At 41.2% G+C, this 19741-nt stretch overlaps 1 pseudogene; it reads right to left on the bottom strand.

Annotated features, from left to right (window-relative positions):
- Positions 1-2367: 2367 nt before the first annotated feature.
- On the bottom strand, positions 2368-3327 carry LOC123276711 (olfactory receptor 2AE1-like; annotated as a pseudogene).
- Between the last annotated feature and the right edge of the window lie 16414 nt (positions 3328-19741).

Below are 19741 nucleotides of genomic sequence, written 5' to 3'. Positions count from 1 at the left end.
CAAATGTTGTCTGGAATCATGTTTATTGTGGTGGTTCCCACCATTTTGGCTAAAGCCATCACTGTAGTTCTGGCTTTCAAGTTCACAACCCCAGGGATAAAGATGAGGCAGTGGTTGCTGTCAGGGGCACCTAATTCCATCATCCCCATCTGCTCATTGATTCAGTTGATTTTCTCTACTCTCTGGTTGGGAAACTCTCCCCCTTTTGTTGATGTACATGCACATTCTGAGCCTACCTTCCCCATAATTCTGTGCGATAAGGGCTCTGTCGTTTTGTTCTACCTTTCCTTAGGATACTTGGGCTCCTTGGCCTTCATGAGCTTCACCTTGGCTTTCCTGGCCAGGAGCCTGCCTGGCAATTTCAGGGAAGCCAAGTGCCTCACATTCAGCATGCTGGTGTTCTGTGCGGGTCTGGATCACCTTCCTCCCTGTGCATAACAGCACCAAGGGGGAGGTCATGGTGGCTGTGGAGATCTTTTCCATCTTGGCTTCTAGTGCTGGGCTACTAGGATATTACTTTGCCCCAGGAGCTATAAGGTTCCGCTAAAGCCTGATAGGAATATCCTGCCAGGATTAAAGGGTAAAACAACTCTCACAGAAAATGAATATTCTATGGAATTACTGGATTATACAGTAATTTCATTTTCTAATTTTTGAGGAAACGTGAAACTGTTTTCTATAATGGTTGTGCCATTTTACCTTCCCGCCAACAGTGCACAAGGGTTCCACGTTCTTCACCTCCTCACCAACACTTGCATTCTGTTTCTTTAATGATAGCCATCCTAATGGACATGAAATGGTGTCTCATTGTAGTGTTTGTTTGTTTTTATTAAAGGGTGAGATTTATTGTTTCCTGTTTTATTAGATATAGTTGACATATAATATTATATTAACCCAAGGTGTCCAACACAATAATTTATGTATCTATCGTGAAATGATGACCACAGTAAGTTTAGTTAACATCCATCACCTCACAACATTATACATTTTTTCTCATCGGAAGAACTTTTATGATCTATTCTCTTAGCAACTTTCAAATATACAATACTGTTTTGTGAACTATAGTCACCATGCTGTAAACTATATCCTCAGAACTTATCCATCTTATAGCCCTTACTGTCCTCGAATAAGTATCCATTATGTTGGCTTCGATTGTTTTGTTCTCAAATAATCTTATAGGATTCCTGACAAGGGCATTGTTGTGTGTGTAGAGAGGGAGAGGCAGCAGAAGAATAACCCCCTGTCTCTAACTGGGATTGTGAGCTAGCTGTTTATAAATCACCCTTGGGACTTCAGAAACAACCCAGGTATAGTTTGTGTAAAAATTAATTCCACTTGTCATTGGAGTATTACAAAGTAAATCCAACCTCAGGGCTAGGTGGGTAAGACGACGCCCAGCTCATGAGGGGTGGCTCACCCGATTACAGATGACTAAAAAGCTGTTTCTCAGGGGAAAATATTTAGTTGTCGAAGACAGTATAACTTTCCTCTCAAACCTTAAGAGTTATTATTCTGAAGATGGTCCCAGGGATTCATGACATTTTTAACTAGTAGGGAAAGCAGGATATAAAAATTTGTCCCTCACTCTGGCATCCCTCAGACCATTAGACCCCAGGAAAGTTCACTGGGATGCCAGGCCTCTGCATATACACGCGATTAATATCTGGCTGAGACAAATGATTCTTACCAAGCTATCCACTGTAGTATTCTTTTTATAATATCTTCAGCTCTTTGAATTAATTACCTTGAATGTCATGTGGGACAGTAAAATAATCCAGGTCCTTTTCATTTATTAACCCAAGCAACAAATAGTTATTGAGCAGTTAGTTCATGTCAGGCTCTTTTCTTGACTCTGGTGAAACAATAGTACACAAAGTAAAGTCCTTGCCCTCAGGGAGATTACATACTTGTAAAATAGACAATAAGTATAATGTAAAGTAATTTTGTGTAACATCTTGTGAAGTAGTGCTACAAAGTGAAGGAAGGGCACACAGAATGGAGAGTGCTGCTTTGGATAGGGTAGTCAGGAACATGCTTAGAAATGCTTACATCTAAAAAGAGATAAAAAGGAAATGAGAGAGTGTCAAGCACTTTCAAGGCTTGATATTGGACTTCTCAGTTGGCAGAACTGAGAGAAAAAAATGTTTGTTGTTTAAGCCACCCTGTGTGTGGTATTTTTGGAATAGCAACCCAAATGGAGTAAGATAGTACTCTATGGTGCTTTGATGCCTGCGACCAAGTTAGAATACTGGAATTGTGTGCTGACCACTTCGTTTATGTAGTAGTCATCGGGAACCTGAACCCTTGAAAACTCTTAAAGGTTTACTCAGATCACTTTAAGGAGATTATCCCATTCTATTGCCATACTCAGGGCAACTCCAATTGCTGTCTTTGAGTGATAACATCTCTCCCCAGCACTCTCCTCAGAGCCTTAGCTACATCCTTATTCCGGAGAGTATAAATCAAAGGATTCATTGTGGGAGTAATGATGCTATAGAACACAGAACCAACTTTGTCTTGCAATGGAGTGCACTGGGACCTGGGCCTCATATATGAGAACATGCAGGCACCAAACCAGAGGGAAACCACAGTGAGGTGAGAGCTACAAGTGGCAAAGGCATTTCTCTTACTCCCAGCTGAACGAATCTGAATGACACTGTGGAGGATGAAGGCATAGGATGTAGAAACCAGCAAGATGGGGAGGAGGAGAAGTAGGATGCTGCTGATGTGCACTGTGGTCTCAAAAACAGCAACGTCTCCACATACCAGCTTCACAACAGCTGGAAATTCACAGTAGAAGTGGTGGATTTTTCAAGGCCCACAGAAAGGCAATTGCATCAACATCACCGTATAAATTAGGGAATTTATGGATGCCCCCAACCATGACATGACAGCCATCATGAGTCCCACCTTTCTCTTCATGAGAGCAGAGTAATGCAGTGGATGACAGATGGCAACGTAGCGGTCATAGGACATGAGAGCTAGCATAAGACATTCAGCACCACCCACAGACAAATAGAGGAAGTGCTGGGTGGCACAGCCCACAAAGGAGATGGACTTCTTGCCAGATAGGTAGTTGGTAGCCATGTTGGGGATGGTTGTGGAGACAAGCATCAGATCCACGAGGGAGGGATGGCTGAGCAGGAAGTACATGGGTGTATGAAGCCGGGTATCAGCACAGATGAGGAGAATGGTGAGGGCGTTGCCACTCACTGCAATAAGGAAGAGCACCATGGTCAAGGAGAAAAGAAAAAGATGGGTGAGGGAATCATCAAAGAGCCCTTCAAAGATGAAGTCTCCCAGAGAGGTCTGATTCCTCTGCCGCATCTCCCCTTTCTCAGTCCCTGGAGAAACAGGAAGTGGAGATGAAGTGTGGTATCAAAAATACTATGTTTCAGCATACCTGACGATAAGACATTTCATCCATGAAATAATTTTTGGAGAAATTTTTTTCTATTTTCAATTATTCATCAGCTCAAATTATTGAAGTACCCTTTTAAAAGAAGAATTTCATGGGGCTGGCTCCGTGGCCGAGTGGTTAAGTTCGCGCGCTCCACTGCGGCGGCCCAGGGTTCGGATCCTGGGCGCGGACATGGAACCACTCATCAGGCCACGTTGAGGAGGCATCCCACATACCACAACTAGAAGGACATGCAACTAAGATATACAAGCATGTACCGGGGGTTTGGGGGGGTTGGGAAATAAAGCAGAAAAAAAAGAAAAGAAAAGATTGGCAACAGTTGTTAGCCCAGGTGCCAATCTTAAAAAAAAAAAAAAAAAGAATTTCAAATCTCTTTTCCCAAATATGATCACTCTGAAATTCCAGAATATCTGGGATCTATTAAGTGCCAAATTTCAAAACAAGAGTATCTCCTCATTAAGCAGGAAATACATATGCACACATGTATATACTTTTATAAATATACATACACACATATATATACTTTTATATAAATACACTAAATTTTATTTATATTAAATGAACATATAAAAAGTATACATATCTGCTTTTTTGGCTTATTCTATCAGTCAGGGTTTAACCAGAGAAGCTGAACCACTAAGATATTTACCATACATAGAAACATACATTTAATATTGTACAGAAACTTGGCCTTATGCAGTCGTGAGAGCTGGTGAAGCAGTCTGTGTAAGGCTGTCACCTTTGTGTCTGATGTACTTGAAGTCCATGAGACAAGCAGTCAGCAAGGCAAGGTGCATATAAAGTGTAGATCAAGAGCAAGCTGGAATGTACAAGGTTGAGCTGTAATTCCACAAGGTAGACTGAAACCCATATCAGATCTTGTGGCCTTTGGAATTGGTGGTATTTCAGAAGTTGGGGCCCTTCTTAATGAGGCCGAACACACACACGTAACCCAGAAGTCACAGAAGCTAAAGGAGGATCCAGGGAAAGGTAGAGCAATCGAAGTCCCGGCTGCTGCTTCAAAACAGGAGGCAAGTCAGCTGTTCAGGAACAACATCTGTAAAGCAGAAAACAGCTGCTTCCCATCTGCCTCTAAATCTCCCTGAGAATCTTTCCTGTGGCCCACCATAACCAGAAACACACAGAAATGGGAAATCAGGGAAATGTACTTCATCCTAGCCTCACCCACCCATTAAATACCAACAGGGTCCATCCCCTGTCAATTTGGTACACGTGCACATCTCCTTAAGCCACACTTCATCCCAAAATAAACACAACAAAGTCATCTTTCCACCTAACATGATATAGCTAGCCTGCACATAACCAAAAGGATGCCAAATACTCATATAAAAACAAGGAAGAAATACCCATTACTATTGTCCACAGAATGAGTCCTCCTATCCAAGTGCTGACCCATTCTGTGGAAGTCAGTTAACAGTCTTCCTCAGGCACTCCTGTTCCTGCCAATGGACTCACAAACAAAGTGGCCATGGAAGCCAGGATGGAGGCTATATACGGGCTCAGCAACATGGATTTCCACTCACCAAGTCCAATCTAGTTACAGACACTGCTGTGTCCCAATCTGCCAACAGCTGGTGCCAACACTGAGTTTTTGATATGCCATCATTGCCCAGGGGAACAGCCAGCCACTTGGTGGTAGACTGATTACATTGCATAGCTTCCATCATGGAAGGGAGTGTGCGTTGTTCTTACTGGAATAGACACTTACTCTGGATATGGATTTGCCTTCTTTGCCTACAGAGCTGCTGCCCAAACTACTACTGCTGGACTTGCAGAATGCTTTCCTCACCATAGTTGTATTCCATGAAGCTTTGCTCCTAACTAAGGAACTCATTTCAAGGCAAATAACGTATGGAAATGGGCACATGCTCATGGAATCCACCGGTCTTTCTGTATTCTCAATCATCCTGAAACTACTGGTTTGATATAACAGTGGAAAGGGTTTTTGATGACTCAGTTACAGCAAAGCTACTTGGCAACTCCTCACATTGCTGGGGCAGTGTCCTCCAGGATGTGGTAAATACTCTAAATCCTCATCTAATTTATGGTGCTGTTTCTTCCGTCATAAGTCTTCATGGGACCAGGAATCAAGAGGTGGAATTGACAATCATATCTCTCACTATGACATTTATACCTATGACCCACTAAGAAAATTTTTGCTTCCTGTGTCTGCACTTTTAGGTTCTGGTAGTTTAGACATTTTAGGTCCAAAAGAGAAATTATGCCACCAGGTGAGAAAACAATTATTTCATTTGCTTAGAGTCATGACTGCCACTTTGGCTCTTCATATCACTGAATCAACAAGTGAAGGAAGTTCTATATACTGGCTGGTGTGACTGATCCTGACTAACAAGGAAAAACTGAGTTGCTACTAGACCGTGGGGGTAAGAGGAGCATGTCTGCAATGCAGGAGACTTTCTAGGGGGCCTGTCTACACAAATGTCTGTGAGAAAAGTCAGTGGAAAACTACAAGAACCCATTTCAGACAGGACTTCTAATGGCCCAGATCTTTCAAGAATGAAGGTTTGTGTCATCACACCAGACAAGGACCATGACCAACTGCTGACAAACGGAATGCAGAATGGATAGTGAAAGAAGACAGTTATAAACACCAGCCATGACCATGTGAGCAGCTGCAGAAATAAAAACTAATAGTAATAGGCATTTCTTCCTTACTTGGATAAGAATGTTTTGTACATACATATTAACTCAATATTTTTGTCTTCTTCTCCTCCATCATCCCCTTTTCTAACATAAGCCATATTCACACAGTTAGCTACATATCTCAGTATTTAAGTTACAGGACAGAAAATGTAGAGTATGAATCAGGAGTAGGAGTAGAATGAATTTCACCCAAAGACACAAAAGGGCTCTTGTTCGTGTGGGGAACAGCTTGGTGTGTTTTATATCCTCTTCTTTGTAAAAGGTTAACGTGTTTTTGAGCGTACATTGATAATTGGATCATGTTAGGTATAAGAATAACTCAGTATTGTCATCATTTGAAGATTAAGTATAGTTTACAGAAATGTCTATGAGTGCCAAGTTGACACATAACAAATATCCCATATTTATGTACCTAAAAATAAATAAGAAATATGTCCTGGTAGACATGAGAGCCTTAAGATTATGGATCAGGCTGATAAAAGTAGGATTATAACTTTTAACCAGCTAAATTTCCCAATCACTCCTTTATCTAATTCTTCTATGACTACTAATAAGAATGAGAGTTTGACCTCCCTGGTAAAGCCCCACTCGAAAATCTAATCTAAACCGATCCTCAAAATATCCCTCTTTGTGTTTTTCTTCCTAAACATATCTCTAGAGCTTCATGCATTAGACACTATCTACCTACCATTTAAAGTGAAGAATTCATAACTGAATATATTCTTCAAAGTATAATTTGACCAGTAAGAAAGAAGTCACGCCTACCATCTCTTGCCATATTCATGCAGCCTAGGATCATCATTTTCGCTGTCACCTCACACTCTTATTTCAAATCCAGCTTCTTCTGCAGTAAGAGCCCAACTTTCCCATCTTCCCCATTATGATTCCAACCCCAACAAGACCGCCACACATTTCCCTTTTACTAAAGAATTCATATATTTTCCTATCTCTTTCCTCATTTGTTTACAGCTTACTTTCTAAATCTCTGTAGCATAAGTTTCTCCACTATCTGATTCATGTGTCTCTCTATTCGTTCCCCACTTAACTTTCCTAATAATTTCCCATTCTGATTTGCAGCCCTCAACCGACTGTTTTCTTCTGCCTCATCAGGCAGCTTTCCTCATGGACTGACCAGTACCATCCTCTGACTTAAGTAATTGGGAAATAATCTGACAATGCAAGAGGATGCCCTAGTTTCCATTAAACATTTCCTGGATACCTCAAGCCCCAACATTACCTTACCTGGGTTTCCTCTGCAGAAATGTGGGCAGAACAATAGTATAGCAGTGAAACAGAGAGGGCAGGATGGGTCCACATTCACTCACACATTGGCTACTGATCATCCAAACAAGTCTTTCCTGGGATGCTCATCAGACTTCCTTCTCTAACCCTGGAAATCTCCATTTACTGTTGGGATGGCATAGGTGATATTGTCCCACACAGTCATCACTGTTTACACTAATTACCCTAGGGACAGAGCATCATCAGGAGCAACTGTATGTGTAATTCTGTAATGCTCTGGCAATCTGGGCTCAGATTTTGCACTCCAACAGCATACATCAGGACAGGTTAAGTAAGTGAATTTATTTAACCTCTACTAGTTGGGCCTTGAATCATGATATGCTTCCTCTGCCTTGAAACATATATTTCAGGTGCCTCTCTACACCAAAATGACAATTTGAACTTGGGCAATAAGATTCTCCATTAATGTTACCTGATCAAGAAGCTACATTTAATACCAGCTTAATCGTCTATGAGTCACGAGTCAAAAGAAAACCTGTTTTCTATTTTCTGCTATTTGGGATCACTCAAGGCACTCTCTTCTTAGCTTCACACCTCCTTTCCTACTGAATTAAATCAGACTTTGCATCTAGCACTGTTTTTTTTAGAATAAGCCCCTTCATGGCTGCATGAATGTTTCCTCAGGAATGAGACTTGACCTGAAACAAGCCAAACATGAAGGAAGAGGAGCACCGTCTGTTGAGAAATGAAATAGCCCCTAACCCAGAGGACCTATGATGTCCACTGAGGAAAACTGGAGACACTACATATGTGGCATCAGAGATTCCAACTCAGAGGACACATCCTGAGTCTCTGCTGGAAACCTTTACTCAAGATGCCAATTACACTTGTTGTATGCATTGAGATAAGCATTCCCAAAAGGCTTCCTTGGAGTTAGTTTGTAGGGGTGAGAAGAAAGAGTTATTTCGATGAGCAAGTCTCTGAAGACAACATGGGAGTATCTTCTCTAATGGTCAATTAACAGTGGAGAGAAAAATTTCCTAGAGTCTCTGGCCTGTTTTTTATTGCGGAATCAAGTTCTCTCTAGCCCCTTTCCATCCAACCCTTTTGAGAGGTCAGTCTGAGAAATATCTAGTCTCTATTACCCACAGGATCCTTCTGAGGGTTTCCTCATTTACCATATCACAGAAGAGAAGTCAAACAATGGAGATAGGAAATTACCACTAGCATTTCTCAAGCTAGCTGTTAGTCATACTCCAATTTTATAGACTGCATTTATATAACATGTGAAAAGATTTCAGGTATAGCAGTAAAAGAAGAAAACGGCATATCCATACGTCTCCTTCTTATTTACTCTCATCTCATTCTCATACCCTGCTCTTTCTCTCCATTATAAGGATGTATTGAACTATTCTTTGTTACTCTATCTCACTCGAGATGCTAAAATATCTTACTTCACTCAGCTTATCTTGTTTATTCTCAGTGAAAAACCAATACAGCCTCAATAAAATAATTTAATAATAAAAAATGTGGTTTATAGACACACACACAGTGGGATACTACTCAGGCATTAAAAAAGACAAAATCATGCCATTTGCGACAACTTGGATGGGCTTTGAAGGCATCATGCGAAGGGAAGTAAGGCAGACAGAGAGGGACAAATACTGTATGATTTCACTCATATGTAGAAGATAAACAAACAAACAAGCACATGGATAAGGACAACAGATTGGTGGTTACCAGAGGGGAAGGACATGGAGGGAGAGCAGAAGGGGTAAACGGACATATATGTATGGTGACAGATAAAAACTAGACTATTGGTGGTAAACACAATGTAGTCTATACAGAAGCTGAAATAGAAATAATATACACCCGAAATTTACACAATGTTGTAAAGCAATATAACCTCAATAAAATAATTTAGAAAAATGGTTGATAGGTCAGTTGACTATGCAGAAAGGCTAAAAGCATTTGTCAGTTTCTGCTGGTATCAGAAGTTGCCCTCGTTCTTCCTTTTCTTTTTCTGCCTCTTCCTTCCCCTTCTCTCTCCTCCTCTTCCCATGCCTGCTTTTCCCTTCCTAGATAATTCAGTCCTAAAGCCAGTATGTGGGGCACAATCAGGTGGCAGCCACATATTGGGTTGCAAGGTCAGAGAAGGGAGTCACAGTTGCTCCAAATCAGAGACAAGGTATGATGCGTAGGATCTGCACCTGGAGGAAGATCCTGGGGTGGGCATGGGAGAGAAATCAAGGTAAGAAGGGGATCCATACAGAGGGGTTGCCTGGTGAGAGCAGCCAGAGCCTAAATACGGTGTGGAGAGCCCACATAGGATGAGCAGGGCATCCCTGAGAGGAGAGGGATGGAGTGAGGATTGGCCACATAAAAGGGGATTGATCAAATAAGTAAATATATTGAGGATGACAGAAGCCACCTTTCTCACTGTTTGAGAAAGGAGTCACTGATTCTGAAAGGGAGAAGTCCAATGAACCCTGTGGAGTCAGATTGGAATTAAATGTATTGGTGTAAATTCCTACTTTTCTATATTGATAGATTAGATAGATACAGAGAGAGAGAGAGAGATAGGTTAGATAGATTGACAGATAGACAGACAGACAACGTATGTGTCTATGTGTGTGTGTGTGTGTAGTTATAAAAACACATTTCTTACTTCTGTCTGCCAATAGGGCTTAGAAACAGTGAGACCCTAATAGCAATAAGCACACCTCCTGCCAGGATCTTGACTTATATATGTCATTTTCCGCTAAAAGGAACCAGGACTCCTTGGAGAAATGGCTGATTCTAAGGCTAGGACTGGGAAAGTACAAGACAAGCCCGGAAGATCTTGTGCTAGAAAGCAGGAGAATGCTAAACAGAGATGGAGACATGTCAACAGGTTGCAGAAACCAGCCTGACGAGCTTTGACTGACCAAGCATGAACAATTTTATCATAATAAAGAATGATGGTAAGAGGTTATGACACATTGCGTTAACTAGGAAACATGAGTACATACAGATAGATATAAAAATGGATAAATTGCAATTTGATGATATTTTCAAAGTGCTACTGCTTAAAATTCCCATTAACCACATAAGAGAAATGGTAGTCTTGCAGTGGAGAGACCTGGCAGACAGCCCCTTAGTCAAGTGATCAGAGAGAGCATCACCAAGAATGGGGTGAATTGACTGAGCATCGCCTGATGGGATGCAGTGAGAAGAACTCAGCGTTACCTCTGTGACAGTCCTGCCAAGGAGGCAAACCTGAAAGAAATCCTGAAATGGTCAGAAGAAAACAAACTGAGGAATATTCTACTCCTCCTGTCTGATTGTGTGTAATCTTCAAAAGAGCCGAGGTCATGAAATCCAAAGACTGAGCAAGTGTTTCAGACTGAAGGAACCTCAAGAGAGGTGACACTTAAACACAACATGTGGGCTTGGTTCTCCTGCTATAAAGGACATTATTGGGACTAGTGGGAGGATTCAATGGGGTCTGAGGATTAGATGGCAATAATGTGGCAGCATTAACTTTCTGACTTTGAATGTCAGTTTTGAAGCAATGTAGGAGAATATCCTTGTTTGTAGGAAATACAGGGCACTATGAAGTGTCAGGTGAGCAACTTACTCTGCGATGGTTCAGGAAAATAGTTCTTTGAACTGACTGTTCTGTAAGACGCGATTTAGGGGGTGGGGGATTCACAAAGACACCTTTTCGCTTACACAGCTCTCCTCTTCTCTCACCTTAGTCTTACTTGTGTTATTTTAATAGGAGGAGGCAGCGCCACACAGTGACTGAGAGATGGGGGCTCTGAAGCTGGACTTCCTGGGTTTTGAATCCTAGTTCAATCCAGAACTGAGTCTAGACCAATCAGTGGCTTTGGGACAATGAGGACAAGTCGCCCTCATTGCATAGCTTGCCCAACAGGGTTTGCACTGAATTTCAGCCCCTGAATACCCCTCAGATTAGTGTGATTGTGCACAAATTACCTCGGGTTTAGCCACTGTCTCAGTTCAGGTTTTCTAAATGCAGAGCCTAAGATGAGGATTATGGTGCAAATGGTTTACTGAGAGAGTGTTTTCAGGAGAAGGGAGTGAAGGGAGCTGAGCAGGGCAGGAGGAAAGGCTGAGTGAAGGTGTGGTCTCAGTGGAACCTGATCCCATGGGGAGCTTTGGAGCCAGAATTGCATTACAGAGCAGATCTCATTTTTTGGCAGGGGCCATCATTTGTACCCCATCAGTCAGTCATAGACTGGTCTCCCACCCTCCAGGAGGCACAACTGCCAGGTGAAAGGGCTTTAGTTTGGTCATGGATGGTTCTCCATGAGAAAGGGGCAACTGTGAGCTAGTAATAGCCAAAACTCCCAGCAACTAGACAATGGATGCACAGCCCAGTGAAAGGGATCTGGTACCTTTCCTATCAATGCAACCATAAACAAGTTACCTAATACCTTAGCACCTTTGTACTTAGAGCCTCAGAGTCCCCATCTGCAAAATAAGGGGATAACATAGCACCTGTCTCAAGTGATGAGGAAATCAGATGCTGTGTGCAACATGTTTAGGGCACAGACCACGAAGCATGCAGTGACAGCTTAATAAATGTCAGCTGTTATTTTCAAAGACATATTATCCTCAGTCCTCAGGAGCCAATATTGGTTTTGAAGTTTGGCCTACAGCATGACCAACTCCAGCTTCATCTTCCATTTTAGGAAATAAAATTGTATACATCCTTCACAGAGTTCTACGTATGAAATCATTGGTGTCACAGCTGATGCCGTTGAATAATTTCCCTAAGAACAATATAAACATCCCCATTCTAGCAGTGACTTTGTCATCACAAGTAAGCCTGACCAAACTTGGGGGCATGCACTGCAGTGACTCTAGAGAAATGCTCCCACTGTCTTTATGTGGGCCCTCACCTGCCCTCCCATAGCATTGCTTTTCTGGTCCCAGAATTCTGACAAGTCCCTCTGGTGATATTCAGGCTGTGCCGTCTCCAAAATAGATAACAAGCCAGAATGAGACAGGTTTATCCCTACAACACTCAAAGATACACAGTCTGGACAAGGGAAATATCAAATCAACCTTGGTCGATTCAGAGATTCTCTTCTCCTGTGACACACTGGCTGAGACCTTCTGCAGAGTAGGTAATTATCCATGGGGTGGAAGACCCTCAGTTCGGTGTCCAAACTTCCATATTCACTTCTTTTGGCCAGGAATTGTTCTCTCCATGGAATCCTGTTGGAAGATGCAATAACTCCTGGAAAGTTTAACAGTGTAAGTAAGTCTGCAGGTATGTATCGGTCATTCTATCGATCATCTATCTATATATCTGTCTATATCTCTCAATAAGCTGTCTACCTCTACCTATTTATCTATCACCTATCTACATCTATCATCTCTCTCTCTCTCATCATCTGTGAATCTATATAAAAAGATAAGAAATATCTGAGGAGAGGCAGGCATTCCAGTCCCCAGTTGCTTGACTCTTTCCAACCCAGACATATGGAGAGAAATTTTGCGATGACCTCTGGTCCAGCCTGTCTGCAACCACATGACAGACTTCAAGAAACAGCTGCCCATGAGGGTATTATGCTTAGTGAAATAGGTTAGAGGGAGAAAGTCAAATACCATATGATCTCATTCATAAGTAGAAGATAAAAATGACAAACACATAGCAACAGAGATTGGATTGGTGGTTACCAAAGGGAAAGGGGGAGGGGGGAGGGCAAAAGGGGTGATTAGGCTCACACGTGAGGTGATGGACTATAATTAGTTTTTGGGTGGTGAACATGATGTAATCTACACAGAATTCAAAATATATTACGATGTACATCTGAAAGTTATGTAATATTATAATCCAATTTTACTGCAGTAAAATAAATAAAAAAACAGAGAGCTGCCCAGCTGAGCCTAGTCAACCCCAGATCCATGAACAGCATAAAGGATCAATATTACTCACTGTTTTGGAGTGGTCTATTATGCCACAATAGATAACTGAAACATCTCTCACTGACTTCACGTAGAGTAATATGTATAGGATGCAGAAGATAATTAGAACTGAGACAAATAGGAGGAAGCAGAAATCACACACCATCATGCCCACAACGTCCTAGTGGCTTCACAGGTCAACTTGACTTATTTGGGAGGGGACTACAAAGTAGTGTGAATGCCAGGAGCAGAGAATCATTGGGGGTGTTTTTGAAAGCTGTCTACCACAGCCTGCAGCCAAAATGTGCCCTACTGAAAGGCATATGATGGGAACACAAAGGCTTGGCATCAAGCTGACCCAACACATAATAGTGCTCAATAATGTCAGTATGCTGTCATTCCCTTTTGCCCTGAACCATGTGACTCCAAAGGACACTCCTGCTTAGACCTCGACACTCCTTCCTCCGAGCTGACCCACAACCCCACTGCTGCTTCCAGTGATTCACTGTAACTTAAAGGTTTTTTGCTTCCTCCAATATCACATGTGGTTCCCTGTAAGTTCCCTTGGCCCTGGCAAATGCACATCTGTTTTGGGTGGTTGTTCCTGTTATCTTTTGCTACCTGACAAATTAACTCAAAACTTGGCAACTTACAACAACCATTTTATTTGGGTAATTGTTTTGTGGGTCAGGAGCTTAGGAAGGGTTTGGTTGGGCAGGTCTTGCTAGGAGCCTTTCACAGAGTTGCCATCAGATGGCGTGCAGGATGTGCCACCACAAGTCTCGACTGGACTGAACATCCAAGATGGCACATTCACCTGGCTGGAGCTCAGCTGGGGCTATGGACCACAGTGCTCCCAGGTGGCTCCTCCAGGTGGTTGGGGTCAGCCTGCAACATGGCTGGGCTCCGAGGGGGGATTCCAGGAAAGCAGCACTCAAGTCTAGAGATCCAGATGGCCTTGTTCTTCAGATTCTCCGGGCACATAAAACAACAAGCTAGGGAGTTAGGCCACACCGTGTGTCATGAGAATTGCTGGAACTCATTCCCCTGGGGGATTTCACCTTGCTTTTCCACAATTTCTTATTCCCCAGATATACATTGTGATTTTTAAGAAATGAAGAGAGAATTCACTTCCCTTTAATTTCATCTTGGAAAGAGATTCTCTGTAAGAGAATCCTAACAAGGAATGTGCCCATATGAGATGAATTAGTCAGCTCAGGATGCTGTAACAAAATATGAAACACTAGGCGGTCTAACCAACACAAGTTTATTTTCTCAGAGTTATATACGCTAAAAGCCCCAGATCCAGGCTCCAGGTGGATTGGTTTCATTTTGAGCCCTCTTCTCTTGGCTTGTGGACGGCCACCTTCCCTCTGTGTGCTCATATGGCCTTTCCTCTGTGCACCTGCAGGGAGAGAGAGAGCTCTGGTGTCTCTTCCTCTTCTTATAAGGACACCAATCCTATGAGATTATGACCCTACGTTATGACCTCATTTAAACTTAATGACTGCCTTAAAGGCCTAGCTCCAAATACGGTCACGTTGGGAGTTAGGACTTAAACACAGAATTTGAGGTGGACACAGTTCACTCCATAACGTGAGATAAGAAAGTGGCTCTCCAGTTCAGTCCAGTGTTCAAACATAAGCTCTTTCTTAAATTAATTATTTTTAAATTGTGATAAAATCATAACATAAATTTTACTATCTTAACCATTTTTAAGTGTGCAGTTCTGAGGGACTAACTACATTCCCATCTTCGTGAGAGCATCACAACCTTCCACCTTCGGAACTTCAGAATCACCCAACTGAAACTCTGGACCCATTAAACACTAACTCGCACCCACCCTCCCTCACTCGATCCTCTGGCCACCACCCTGCTACTTTCTGTCTCTATGAATTTGACTATAATAGGTACCTCATATAAGTGGGGTCCTACAGCATTTATCCTTTTGTCACTGGCCCATTTCTCTTAGGATAATGTCCTCAAGGTTTATCCATGTTGTAGTATGTGTCATAATTTGCTTCCTCTGTAAGGCTGAGTAACATTCAGCTGACTGCCATTTCCTCAGGAAGGATTCCTTGGACCTGCCCATGAATCTCAAGAACAGGGAAGTTTAGAGGCCCTTGGGAGGCCTTATAGGGCACAATCATGACTGCTGTGGGCCTTGGATATGTGAAGGAGGCACAGACCCAGAAGGATCCTTCTACCTTGGCTTTCGAGGAGCATGATGTTGGAACTATCTTACATGATGCCCAACACTGAAATGAGGGGTCTATTGATGATGGTGTCAATTTGGCATACTGACACAGTTGAAATTATCCTTTGCTTCAGAAGAGGAAGGTCTTTGGGGGTGCTCTCCAGGGGCTCTGATGAAATCGTGTGGCCTTGGGCTACAGTGGGTGACATACAAACTTTTTTTCTGTTTTTTTTTCACCTGAGCACAGAGCCCCACATGTACAGCCTCAGGTTAAAGATGGTCCCCAAGTCCTAACTGGCTGAGGGGAGGGATGACGCCTCCCTAATTTACAACAAGGACATTGAAGGTGTCCCCTAAGACCTGGAAATGTCCATATTTACTTTGTGCACTCGTGTTTCACCTGGCCTTTGATATTGGCCCAAACACCCATTCCAGGATGCTTCCTCAGAGGAGGGGAAGTGAGGCATTGACTTTTATTTCTTGGCAGAGGCCCAGCTGCTAACTTCCTCCCAGATCTGCCTGTTCCCTCACCACAGAGTAAGGGTTTGGGCTGTAATTTGTGGAGATGTTTCTGTGATGATCTGTCTGATTTTTCTCTCTCTGTTCATCCACTTTCCACTCTCAGGGTGCAGTTTAGATAACCCCAGCTGCTTTTCAAAAGTAAAGCCTAGTCTACACTGGGATTGGGATATGATTATTGGTGGCTTTCTCTCACTTTATTCATTTCAACTAGATCCAGAATTTTTACGGAAAGTGTTTCAATACCATCCTACCTAAGATATGCAATTTTTGTAGTAAGTACCTTTTCTTTTCTTCTTTTTCCTCTTAAGCCTGTTTATTTTTACCTTCAGAGCTTATGGTGGAAGATATCTATTTAAGCTTCAGGTGGTTCAGCCAATGCACTCTGAATTACTTCTCTCCTATTCTGTCTGTGTCCACCATTCCCTCATCCCCTCTAAATTACTCTTTCTCTTTCCATTGGCCTATTCCCCTTTAAAGTTGGAGAGAGAAATCAAGTTTTCTTCATTCATTCCTACTTCCACTCTCCTTTCACACACACCTCCCATCAGGACCTCACATTAGGACTCTCCCCACCTCTTATCTTCCTGCATTACTAGGGCATAAGTAAGACAGAGGGATCTCAATCAATGTCTGATCTCCTGGATCCACCCCTTCCTGCCTTGGCTGTTACTAGTGTTGCAGGAAAAGTGGTGTTCCTCAGAGATGCAGTCCTTTGTCAGGAGGGCAGATCTAAGAGACTATGCAAATTTTTTTCCTACAAAGTCATACATCTGCTAGTGTGTCCAAGCTTAGGATGATCATTGATAATATCCCTATAGAGAAGCTCTAAATTTCTGTGTCCTTCTATGATAAACAAGAGACAGTGAAGAAAACCAACATAGAAAACTACCTAATCCAATCAGTAGCCTGATCTACATGGGACAATAAATAAAGGATATGCAGAAAAACAGGAAAACCTGCAATAAGATGGCAGTATTAAGCACTCATATATCAATAATCACTCTAAATGTAAGTTAAATGGACTGAATTCTCCAATCAAAAGACGCAGAGTGGCAGGATGGATTAAAGAACAAGACCCAACAATATAATGCCTCCAGGAAACACATCTCATCTCTAAACAAAAACATAGGCTCAGAGTGAAAGGATGGAAGATGATACTCCAAGCTAATGGCAAACAAAAGAAAGCAGGTGTTGCCATACTTATATCAGACAAAGTATACTTCAAGATAAAACAGGTAAAGAGAGACATAGAGGGGCAATATTTAATGATAAAAGGGACTCTCCAGCAAGAGGACATAACACTTATAAACATATATGCACCCAACACAGGAGCACCAAAGTACTTCAGGCAACTATTAGCAAACCTAAAAGGAGATATTACCAACAACACAATAACAGTAGGGGTCCTCAACACCCCACTTATATCAATGTAGATCATCCAGACAAAAAGTCAACAAGGAGATAGTGGAATTAAACAAAAGACTATACCAGAGGAAATTAATAGATATGTATTGAGAGTACTCCATCCAAAAACAGCAGAGTATAATTTCTTCAAGTGCACATGGAACATTCTCAAGGATAGACCAAATATTGGGAAACAAGGCGAACCTCAATAAATTTAAGAAGATTGAAACCATGTATACTATCTTCTCCAACCATAATGCTATGAAACTAGAAATCAACCACAAGAAAAAAGCAGAAAAAGGGACAAAAATGTGGAGACTAAACAACATGTTACAGAACAAGAAATGGGTTATCAAAGAAATGAAAGGAGAAATCAAAAAACATTTGGAGACAAATGAGAATGAAAATACACCATACCAACTCATATGGAACGCAGCAAAAGTAGTCCTAAGAGGGAAATTTTTACCAATACAGGCCCATGTTAACAAATAATAAAAAGCTCAAATAAACAATCTTAAACTGCACCTAACAGAATTAGAAAAAGAACAAACAAGGGGCAAAGTCAGCATAAGAATGGAAATAATAAAAATTAGAGCAGAAATAAATGAAATTGAAACAAAAACTGACTGTACAAAGGATCAATGAAACAAGGAACTGGTTCTTTGAGAAGATAAAAAAAAATTGACAAACCCTTAGCCAGACTCACTAAGAAAAAGAACGAGAAGGCTCAAATAAATAAAAGTAGAAATGAAAGGGCAGAAATTACAATGGGTATCAATGAAATAGAAAAGATTATAAGAGAATGTTATGAAAAACTATATGCCAACAAACTGGACAATCTAGGAGAAATGGATAAATTCTTGGAATCTTACAACCTCCCCAGACTGAATCAAGAAGGAATAGAGAATCTGAATAGACCAATCACAAGTAAAGAGATTAAAACAGTTATCAAAATCCTCCCCCAAAATAAAAGTCCAGGACCAGACAGCATCTCAGCAGAATTCTACCAAATATTCAAAGAAGATATATTACCCATTCTTCCCAAACTATTTGAAAAAATTGAGCAATACGGAAATATTCCTAACACAATCTATGAGGCCAACATCACCATGATAACAAAGCCAGATTAGGACAACACAAAGAAGGAAAATTACAGGCCAATATAGCTGATGAACATAAATGCAAAAATCTTGAACAAAATATTGGCAGAACTGAATACAGCAATACATTAAAAAGATCATGCACCATGATCAAGCGGGATTCATACCAGGGGCACAAGGATGGTTCAACATCTAGAAAGCAATCAACGTGATACACCACATTAACAAAATGAGAAACAAAAAATACATGATAATTTCAATAGATTCAGAGAAAGCATTTGACAAGATCCAACATCCATTTATGATAAAAGCTCTCAATGAAATGGGTATAGAAAGAAAGTACCTCAACATGATAAAGGCCAGATATGGCAAACTCACAGCCAAAATCATACTCAATGGGGACAAAATGAAAGCCATCCCTCTGAGAACAGGAACAAGACAAGGGTGCCCACTCTCAGCTCTCTTGTTCAACATTGTACTAGAGGTTTTGGCCAGAGCAGTTAGGCAAGCAAAAGAAATAAAAGGAATCCAAATAGACGATGAATAAGTGAAACTCTCACTGTTTGCAGATGACATGGTTTTACATAGAGAAAACCCTGGAGAATCCATCAGAAAACTTTTAGAAATAATCAAGAACTACAGCAAAGTTGCAGAGTACAAAGTCAACTTACAGAAATCAGTAGCATTTCTATACTCAAATAACGAACTAACAGAACAAGAACTCAAGAATACAATTCCACTTACAATCGCACCGATAAGAATAAAATATCAAGAAATAAATTTAAGCAATGAAGTGAAAGACCTACACAAAAAAACTATACGACATTTCTGAAAGAAATTGATAATGACATAAAGAAATAGAAAGATATTCCATGCACATGGATTGGAAGAATAAACATAGTTAAATTGTCCATACTACATAAAGCAATCTACATATTCAATGCAATCCCAATCAGAATCCCAATGACATTCTTCACAGAAATAGAACAAAGAATCTTAAAATTCACATGGGCAAGAAAATACCCCGAATAGCCAAAGCGATACTGAAAAAGAAGAACAAAGCTGTTGGCATGGCAATTCCTGACTTCAAAATACATTACAAAGAGTAGTATAAAAACTGCATGATACTAGTACAAGAATAGACACATAGATCAATGGAACAGAATTGAAAGCCCAGAAATAAAACCACACATCTATGGACAGCTAATCTTCAACAAAGGAGCCAAGAACATACACCTGAGAAAGGAA

Source organism: Equus asinus, unplaced genomic scaffold (assembly GCF_041296235.1).
Source record: "Equus asinus isolate D_3611 breed Donkey unplaced genomic scaffold, EquAss-T2T_v2 contig_197, whole genome shotgun sequence".
Classification (NCBI taxonomy): domain Eukaryota; kingdom Metazoa; phylum Chordata; class Mammalia; order Perissodactyla; family Equidae; genus Equus; species Equus asinus.
The sequence above is the reverse complement of the archived record's forward strand: the minus strand, read 5'-3'. Positions and strand labels throughout refer to the sequence as shown.